Source organism: Syngnathus leptorhynchus, chromosome 20 (genome assembly GCF_054491065.1).
Source record: "Syngnathus leptorhynchus isolate UIUO chromosome 20, UIUO_Slep, whole genome shotgun sequence".
Lineage (NCBI taxonomy): Eukaryota > Metazoa > Chordata > Actinopteri > Syngnathiformes > Syngnathidae > Syngnathus > Syngnathus leptorhynchus.
In genome coordinates this window covers 2,329,209-2,339,642 of record NC_141214.1, presented here as the reverse complement: position 1 = coordinate 2,339,642, position 10,434 = coordinate 2,329,209, and the positions used below count along the sequence as shown (strand labels likewise).

Sequence of the window (10,434 nt, the reverse complement as noted above, 5' to 3'; positions counted from 1 at the left end):
GCCTGCCTGCCTTGTCTCAGCTACGTCATGACCTGCTTACCTGTTTGCAAGTGTGAAATCGGGAAAACAAACCGCATTCATTATCACATGATCGTCACAATGCATGCATTTCACCCCCAAATTGCATCAAGAAATAATGCAGCAAGTCTGGCGTGTGCACCTTTTTCTTTTTTCAAAACCTTGCCTCTTGGCCAATAAAGATGATTCCGATTTGGATTTCTGTTGGCGTGATTGATTTCAATATAAAAATGGCAGTTTGCATCAGTCACTGTTAACAACCACAGGTCTATCTCCAAAGCTTACTGATTAATGTGACCCTATAATTGTTCAGTTCAGAGCACTTTGGATGTGTTTATGGTTTTGTGTGTGTGTGTGGCTCCCAGAGAGAGGAGAATGTTCTTAAATCACCAAGGTTGGCTGATCAGGGCCGACCGGGCTCTGTTGGGCCTGTTAATTGACCATTATAACAGCCTGCCATAAAGCACTGGCCACTGACCTGACTTCAGCAAACTCACTCGTGACATGCTGGGAGCACACTCTTGCTCTTTCTCTTGCCCATCAATAAAACATGAATATGGTGTAGTAGATGATCATATAAATTCTGTGTCACATTTAATTCCATTCTCCATTAAATTACACAACAGCAGTGTTGAGGTTGATTTCAAAAGCAGTGCTTCGGGCAATATAGTCTGCTCGGTGTTTCAAAACTCATTGGACTGTGCTTCACACTGCAGATGGACAATAGCCCAAAGCATACTGCAAAGGCGACCATGGAAGAAGTCATTTGGATGGAAATATTTTAGCCAAGCCAGATGACACCAATTTTGTTCAAAGCACCACGTGTCACTTTTAAAAGTTATTCCCAAGGGAAATGCCTAATGACTACCTTAGCCACACATGGAGTGGTGAAGGTAGATGTAATCCAAGTGGTATTGTCTGCCCCACAGAACCAACCAGAGACTTCCTGGTTGTCGTCATTGGCTTGCGAGTGTGACCGCCTCCTCTAGTTAAGTGTTACTGTGCACTGGCACGCACTCGTGCTGTAAAACGTCGCCTAACTTGGCTCAGAACAAAACTCTGATTCACATCCACATGGGGGGATGGCTGTGCGCACAGCATGACATCAGCACAACTTCCTGTTTGGGCTTGTTGCCGCGGCCACGCTCATTTGCATAGTCCACCCCATTGGTGGATTATGAGTCAGTAGGGCTGGGTACCATTTCATACTTGTACCACAACAAAGTTCTACTCCTCCAGTCTGCCCAGGCCTGGCCCGAGCGCAGGAAAGCCTGACCAAACATGGCAGACGTTACGGCCACGCTTGGCTCAATGGACAAGGGAATGGACACATTCCGTTTGTGCTTTTGAGGATTTGAAACGTTTGTACACTAACAGTTCATTGGATTGAGGAAACTAGTGTGTGGAATAGTTGTCATTTATTTTCAAGAAACCAAGGCCTTGCTTCTTGCTTGTATCCAGATGCGGAGTTCAAAAGCAAAGTAGGCTTATGTACAAAAAGAAGAATAACAATATGCGTGTAATTTAGCAGCACGAGCATTCAAACGAGTACGAGATCCATAAATTCAAACCTGCAACCTGACAATTGTGAGGCACATCTGTAAGCGACTTGGCAGCTTTCACCATTTAACTATGATTTAGTACAGTACAGTGCAACAAGTGGAACATGGGCACCCTCTAGTGGTATGAGAAAGAATCGCTGCTTTAAATACAATGCGATGTTATTAACTTTTTAAGTTCTATATTTAATCTTAAATAATTGATTGGTTTGAAACATTTATTTTGGTACAATTTAGGCTACATTTTAATTGCATTTTAAAATAAACGGTGATTCATATGGCGAGTCGACTGTATTTTATTGTTGGTTGTTATGGTAGCAGTAATTAGGTGTCACTGTGGCTAGTGTTTTTTTTTTTAAATACAGCAGTAAATATTTACTATATTAGTTATTTCTACACGCTGCCGCTATTTGTCTAATTCTTGCAACAACAACAAAAAAACTCTAAAAATGTGAACTTTTATTATACAGCTTTAAAACCGGCTATTTAATATTATGCCATACATTTTCATTGATTGATCCACTGTTTGCAGATGAATCACTGCCACCGTATGGACCGAGTTTGACGCCAACTACGACCGCGGGACGTCCCGTCGCGCTGCCGTCAGACAAGAACCCACAAGGCGGTTCGTCTCGACACGAATAGGCAATCGGGTTCGCGCTACTGCAGCGGAGGCGTCTCCTTTCACTTCCCGAACCGCCCGCCCGGCCGGTGTGGAGCTAAGCCCAGCCCACCCCACTGCAATGATTTAGAAGTTCAGGAATCCCACGTGACGTCACAGGGAATGATGTAATGCATCTGTAAATAGAATGTATTGTAATCTCGCAGCAGTCCAACGTGGTTCCTCGCGCCGCTTGTCTCTCTTCACTTGAAGGTAAGCAAGCGGACGTCTGCTGCCCATTCATAAAAGCTGTCCATGCAACTTGCTGACTTGTTTCATGTTCGTTTTCTTTTCTTTTCCTTTTATTATTATTTTTTTAAAACTTCAGCGGCAAGTTTGTGCGTCCCTAAGGAGCGGAGCGTCTTTTCGCCGGTCGGGTGGTCTATTTGGGAGAGTGTGACAGCACAGCGCCGTACCGGTATTATTTTGGTTTTTCGGAACTTTCTCTGGGAAATACAAATACTGTACACTGGATCGTCACTCGAAGAGGACTTGATGCTCAGAAGAACCGGACAGCTTTTTGCTTTGAATGAACTCCAAATGTGATGTTGACATCCGGCAACAACAGGAAGTTAGTATTCATCATCATTACTAATTATTGTTATAGTTATTAGTAGTAGTACCTGTGGCAAATGTATTTATTCTATTAAATGTAAAATAATGAATTCGTCTTCTTGCTCCCCTTACTATTATTATAGTAAGATAAAAATATTGATAAAAATATTAGACTGTCATATCTGAAATCTTAATCACAAGTAATATTACATGTCATTTTTTCTTGTTAATCTATACATACAACTTTAATGAAGAATAATATAATAGTTACATTCTTATTCATTTACTATCATTCCATGTGATATATGGGAAGCTATATACTATAAACAAATGCCATAACAAATATAGCTATGATTAATTTAATCACTACAACTTTTAGAATATAAAACACAAGCTGATGATATTGATTATTATTGTAATTGTTATTATGATCATATTTCATTCAGTATGAGATATTGTATACTGATTATTATAAAATACTGTATGCATTACATTTACATTACACACATTGCACATGAAATATATAAGAATATTGCAGGCAGTTAAATCATTTCAACTAATACGATATTAGTTGCAAGTTTCTTCTAAATGTATCCTTATAACATGAGACAAATATGAAATATGTATAAACTGCATTTATTTCTTATATTGACTATAATGATCAAGATTGCAGTCCAATTTCAGTTACTAATCCCAAGTGATAAACTGGTGAAAAACAAAAAGATGCTGTCTGGTATGTTGTTGGGATTATGTATTTAAAAGGTGACGTCAGCCTGCGTTGATGTCATCAGTCTGACAAGTTTTGCTTGAAATGTGCTGACTCGGCTCATTTTTTCAAAGAGTGGTACAAACTGTACACTGCATCTATCAATCAATCTATCTATCTATCCATGATTTCTTTTTCCATTTTGACACATGCATACACTTGCTCACTCACGCACGTACAAATGAAGTCACCTCCACTTGCCAGAGGTTGGAAAATGGGGGCTGAAGCAGGTTCAAACTTGTCAGGAGTAGGCCGGTGCAGCCGTCCCTCCCTCCCTCCCTCCTTCCCCTTTGCTGCCACCTCCTGCCCTCATTCCTTCCCCGTTCCATTCATTGTCGCCTCCTCCTCCTCTCTGCCCCTCTCTTTACCCCACTGTCCTTTCCAGTCCAGCACCTCAATCACCTCCATACCTACCTCACCCTCTTCTTTCTTCTTTCCTGATTAGTAAATAGTCTGAAAGGCATTACGCTAAACCAGTGTTTCACAACTTTTACTACGACTTCCCCCTCTTCTTTCTTCTTCCCTGATTATTAAATAGTCTGAATGGCATTACGCTAAACCAGTGTTTCACAACTTTTACTACGCCGAGGCACCAATGTTGGAGCATTGGAATTCTGGTTCGGATCTGAACTCCACGATTGGTGATCCAGAGCGTGGCCCACTATGGAAAATGTAGGGCCGGCAGTTTTGACACCTCAAAAGTCATAATCACATCACTGGCTTAGTGGAAGAGCTGGTGGGGTCAAGCTCTCTATTTGTCTTGATATTTATATCCAAGCATGACTTGAATTTGATGCAAGGCACGCCAAGTATGTGTCCTTTTTATCCCACTACACTGATGATTTGGTGATAATATAGTATTCTCTAAAGCAGCAAGATAAAAGTGCATGAGTACAGTAGTCTCTTGTAATAGATGTTTAAAAAAAAGAACAACAACAAATTAGGCTGTGAGCTAAATCATACTGATAGCATTTTTTGCTGCTTCATTTTCTCTGAGATAATGTTACACCATCTACCCTAAAACACCTCATTTCTCAGTGTAAACATGATAATAGGAAATGTAACAAACTATCTGAGGTTGTGGGATTTGTCTCTGGAAATATAGAAGATGCCTTCTGCATGACATCACCATCAGATGAATAAGATCCATACAGTGTGATTATCCTGCTGCTAAACATGCTGCCCTCATTCTCTCTTTTTTTGTAGGCCTGCATATGACATGAATGACAAACAGGACAGGCCTTACGTGTGCGAGGCACCTGGCTGCTCTCAGGTCGGTTTCTGGCATTTGAGCAAGGGTGTGTTGACTATTTTTTTTTTGTTTTTTTAATATCCACTGTACATATTGAGCAGCCAATTTTCCTTCTGCAGCGCTTCCAGTTTGAGGAGCATCTAATCATTCACAGACACAAACATGAGATGACCCTCAGGTTCTCCTCCACCAAGACGGATACCACTTTTACCGGTGAGGGAGCACACACACAAAAATAATCCCCGCCTCACAAATCCTGTTTTCCCCTTTTTGGTCAGAAACTACTTAACAGTATAACAGAGCATAATACAATATAAAATCAGATAACCTCAGTAACCGGCTTGATTTTATTTTTTTCCCGCAGCGTGTACATTATCCTCCATCAGATTATAGCCAATGATGTCACCATCTGTAAAGACCACTTTAAATTAAAAACACCGGTCGGTTGAGGCGTCAGTAACGCTGAGATGATAGTAAATCAGAAAAGAAAGCAGAACATGTCATCATTGTCATGCCATTGCTTAGACTCATGGCTATGTGACATGGCTGTAACCACAGAAACGTCTGTCTGTCTGGACGCATACTCTATGTGATTTAAAAGCGCTCCAGACTCCCCATATGTGTCTCTGTGTGTTCTTCATCCTTTCAAGTATCATGCATGAAATCTTTCCTCCATACAAAGAGCCAGCTGACTCTTGACCTTCGCGTGTTTAGACGACTCAAAGAGACAGACTGATGCTATCGTGAGAGACAAAGAGGAGCTTCTGGTACACAAAAAGGTCCTCTTCCAATTAGACAGAACTCACCTTAGTTGAAACAGCATTTCGTAATCATCAGATGCTTCAGACATCAGCAGTGGCAATTGCTTTTGCTTGTTGCGTGTCAAATTTGGAAAAGTGCTCGAGTCCCATCAGGCACCCTGAAAGAGATTAGAGATGTTTTACGATTTGGAAAATTAGTGACATAATCGCTCAAAGCCTGTTTTTTGTGACCACACCCCCCCCACACCTCCAGACCAGACACCGACCCCCACTCGTTTTCTGCAAAACTGTGAAGAAGTTGGTCTATTCAAGGAGATAGAGGAGGAGTTTCTGCAGGAGCAAGAGGAAGAGGAGAGCAAACAGGTATTCATTTGAGTCATTCATTTTTTTGTCACAGGCCACAGTGAATCAGATTTTGAAATGGCAAGTCAAGGAATAAGGTAAAAAAAGGTGAAGATTTAATAGACCAGATAAAAGAACGGAGCAGGCCGTATGGCAGACTTTTTCCAGCCCTGGTGTGTGGCATTCGCATGACTCTCAAGAGCGTCTAGCCACTTCAGAAAATGCATCCAGTTGTTTTGCCGCTCTTTCCGCAGACGGTTTCCCATAATGGGCCTTCTTGTATGAATCAGCAGCAGCAGCAGCAGCTCAAAGCCCAGCTCCAGCACCCACAGCAGCAGCAGCAGCAACAACAGCAGCCACCGCTGCACCATCCCCACGCCCATTCTCTGCAACACGCCCAGGCCCACGTCCCAATGATTGGCCCCAGTTGCAGCCTGGCAACCCAGCAAGCCGTATCCTCCTCCATGTCTGGATCAGGCAACAGCAGCCAGGCTCCATCCACACTTACACATTCAGGGTAAGTAATCGGTTAATAAGCATCCTCATGGTTTTGCTCAAAAGGCAGGGTAAAAATAGTCAAAGGCGGGAGGACAGCTACTTATTACTATAATCATTACTCCCCCTGCACCCAATGCGGACAGTGAGTAAACAGCTTTCATTGCGCCCCCAGATTATTATTATACACTTCAACAGACAAATAGGATTAGATTTTAGGGTAATGTCTTTCTTCTGTGCACAGCAATATAGTATTTTTTATACTTATATTTAACATTTTGATTTTATTTCCAGCAATATAAGGTATACTACCAACTTGAAGGACAAGTAGTAGCCATTCAAATGACAACAAATCCAAATATTCGCATTTGATTAGAGAACAATAGATCTGTAGGCAAGCATCTGATTCGGTTTTCTGTACAGTAGATCAGTGAGCAGCTGCATTCAGACAGCGTGTCCACCAAAGGATTCCTAAATCAACCATGGATCAAGTATCAGAATGTTTCCCCTGATGTTTGCCTTCAGTTTCCATAGCAACCGGGCCCCCTTGGCCGTCAGCCTGAGGGCCCGGTAGAAACTGTTGTGGTTACATCAAGAAATGCTGCTTTTGGACCGTCTGCACTTTGCTGTAAAGCTAAACGCTCCACATGCCTGGGATTCAGTCATGACATCATCGGCGATGACCTCAGCACGGCCGTGGAGGCCCACGCTGTCACGCTGGCTGACGGCCCGAGCGCTTGGATGGAACCGTCCCGTCTCCCTACTGCGATTCCTCACCTTCTCCTTTTCCCCCCTTAGCTGTCTTTTCCCCCTGTACACAGTCCAATTGCCCATCAATTGTCTATCAAGTATCATTTTCAACGTGAAGGCTCGTAAATTCCGAGGTACCGCCAGCGATCCGTTAAAATCCGCTTCGAGCACACAACGTGACTTCTTTTGCCACCTCTGATTGTAAGTGACAGAACATGTCGTGTATTTATCCGTCCCGGCTCCATGTGCCATTCAAACCTGGATATAAATGTCAATTTGCACCTCTGTCTCTAAGCCGCGTGAGTGAAACCTTATCCCTCTCATTGGCCTTCTCTCCGGTTGACAACAGGCCTGTTCCCGGACCCGCCTCCTCCCTCTTCCACATACGCAACAGACACCGTCAACCGCTGCCAGCCTCGCTGCCTGGCACCCTGCCCGACCCCGCCATGCAAGGGGCATCTGCTCAGCACATGTCCGTAAGTACAGACGACCCAGCTCTGTCTCCGACCTACACGCGAGTGTCTCTATTCCCGATCCGAACGACTCGCAAGACGCAGATAGACTGGTCGAGATGTCCTTGCGGTTGAAATATTCATGGCTGATTGAAAAATTCACTCCTCTCTTTGAGGATGAATTATCAAAAAGGTCAGACAAACTGATGGATGCGACCTTGCGGGGAGGAAAATAAAATGTAAATTTTTTGGGGGGCGTCATTTATTTATTCTTCAGATGGAGAAGCAGATGTCTTGTATAATGGCTATACCAGGCCCCATAAACAACCCGTCCTGTTCTTCGCCTCAGGTACCGAACAGTCGGCTATAAAGAAAATATTTTCTTCCTGTGAATGTGGCTCGCTCCCTCCTACTCTGCTAAGAACATCAGGCCCTATAAAAGTCTGTCGCTGTAGGAGTAAAATAAGAATGCAACGCAAATTCTTTTTCAGGTTCCTTATAGCAATGTTGCAACCTGTCTCACATAAAAAAAAAAGAGAACCCCATTGATTTTCAATGACATGCCGTTTAAGTTCAAGGTGGTATCAAAGGTTAAATATTAACTTGAGGTGACATTGACACCACTACTTAAACATTTGGAGAGTCAAAGCGCTTCATGTACACTTCATTCACTGATGCCCTCAGTTAGAAATATCAACGGCATGTGTCATCTAGGCCAAGGAGATCCATGATGTAATGATAGGTCCCGCCGTCAGAGTGTTTCTATGTAGTAAACAGAGCTGAAATACTCGTGCCCCGTCCTGTTCTCTCCGTGCGTATGTGTGTGTGTCTGGTAAAGCTGGCACAGACAGCTGAGTGATCTCATCCTTGGCAGCCGTTAAATGTGCTCCCTTTTTTTCCCCCCCTGTCTCTGGATGGTTGAAGTGGAAGAGGAGAAGGAGAGGGAGGGGAGTCAGCTTGCCTCTCTTAAAGAAATATTGTGTAACTTGGAGCAGATAGCAATATTGCCATGGAGGGGGGGTGATGTCATGCTGCAAACATGATCCCTCCCCCTTCCCTCCCCTCCTCTCCTCTCCCGCTCTCTCTCCGGAGCTCTTTTGCAATCTCCTTTGTCAAGTGCAAGAGAGAAAGGTGAAATGAGGTTTAAATGAGTTCAGTCTGCCAAGAGGGAAACTGAGAAGTTCAATCTGCCGAGAGTGAAACTGAGAATGAAGCATTTAAAAAAAAAAAAATTCATTGAGGTGTGTTTGGTTGGGTCTGAGCTTATCTGCTGTTTCTAATTTAGTTGGGGGTATGTGTGTACGCTCAAGCTACCATGACAGGGGCGGAAAGTGGTTCATGACGTTATTCACATCAGGACCACAAGAATTGACATACATTTTGGTTTTAAGCCGTTTAACATGACAAGAAATCTTTAAAGGAAGAATTTTATTGGTCTCACTGAGGTCATCAATTAACTGGGGTAGCTGAGTGCAAATCACGACAGATTTTCACATATTAGCTATGTAATAAGAAAATATATTGCTTCCGTTCAGAGGTCCAAACAGATGATGGGGCATCACTACCAGCACCCGGTAACGGCCCCTGTAAACAATCCCACCAGTGCAATGATGGAGATAATGTCACAGCGCCATCAGGCTCCTCCACTACATCACCCCCATCATCATCCTCATCATCCCCAGCTCACCGCCCCACCCCTAAGCTACCAACAGCGATGCCATCCCACCCACCCGCAACACCTTGGAAGCCACTCTCACCCATCAAGGAACACACCAGCACACCAATCACCCCCCACCCACCTCCCACAAGGGTCACCTCCCACCCCCACATTGTCGGTACCTGCACAGGTATGCCGCCTCTTCATCACCCGGTCGGCTTCTCGAAGTCAATGTTTGGCATTTCAACGTCAGTGCGTGCCCACAGGTATCGCCGCTTCCGCAGCAAATGCACCCCTGTCAATCGCCGCACTCCCACCATGCAATGCAGGGGGGCGGGACCTGCAGCCGTCGGAGGAGGACGGCCGAGCAGGACCCCGACGAGCGCAGGCAAAAGTTCCTGGAACGCAATCGAGCGGCCGCCACCCGCTGCAGACAGAAGAGAAAATTGTGGGTGTCGTCTCTGGAGAAGAAAGCCGAGGAGCTGACTCATACCAACCTTCAGCTGCAGGTGGGACACGCTGCTACCTAACGTGCGCTCGGCATTCAGTGTACATGCTTAGAGATTCGTTTCGATCTCGACCAGAATGAGGTGACGTCATTGAGGTCGGAGGTCGGTCAGCTGAAGCAGATTCTGCTCACCCACAAGGACTGTCCTGTCACAGCCCGACAGAGAGAAGCACAGGGCTACAATCGTGAGTAACAACCTTCTGACCCAAATACCAGCAGAGGCACTGACATCCAAATTAGCATGAGCATTAACTGACTCCAACATAAGTCTGAATGTGATTGGCTACTTGTAAACACAGCCACATCTTAATTAAGAGTGTGCGCACTTGTGCAACCAGTTCATTCCAAAAACGTTATTGAGACATCTCATGTAAAAATACTGATATGAGTAAAAGTGAAATTCCATTCACCTGCAATGGAAAAGATTTGTTGAATGGTTGCGCATGCACCACACAGGAGCACGGCCAAGAGTACGCAGGACAGCCAGCGAAGGATCAAGCGACCTTGATTGACCGCTGTCTCTGTGTCCAGCTGCAGGAGTGAGCCCGGGAAGAAGTCCCACCCCTGTAGATTCCGCGTGTCATCGGCAGGCCATCCAACACAACAGCATCACCACGTCCTCGGTGAGAGGCGTCACGAGCCTGCACCTGGACGCTAA

General features: G+C 44.5%; 1 pseudogene across 1 annotated transcript; it reads left to right on the top strand.

The window, feature by feature from the left end:
• The first annotated feature begins 4,763 nt into the window (after positions 1 to 4,763).
• LOC147040789 (cyclic AMP-responsive element-binding protein 5-like) lies at positions 4,764 to 10,434 on the top strand (annotated as a pseudogene). The gene is made up of 9 exons (XR_015062853.1): positions 4,764 to 4,832; positions 4,931 to 5,024; positions 5,826 to 5,935; positions 6,169 to 6,431; positions 7,509 to 7,635; positions 7,889 to 7,960; positions 9,147 to 9,777; positions 9,853 to 9,961; positions 10,308 to 10,434. The product of XR_015062853.1 is annotated as a cyclic AMP-responsive element-binding protein 5-like (transcript).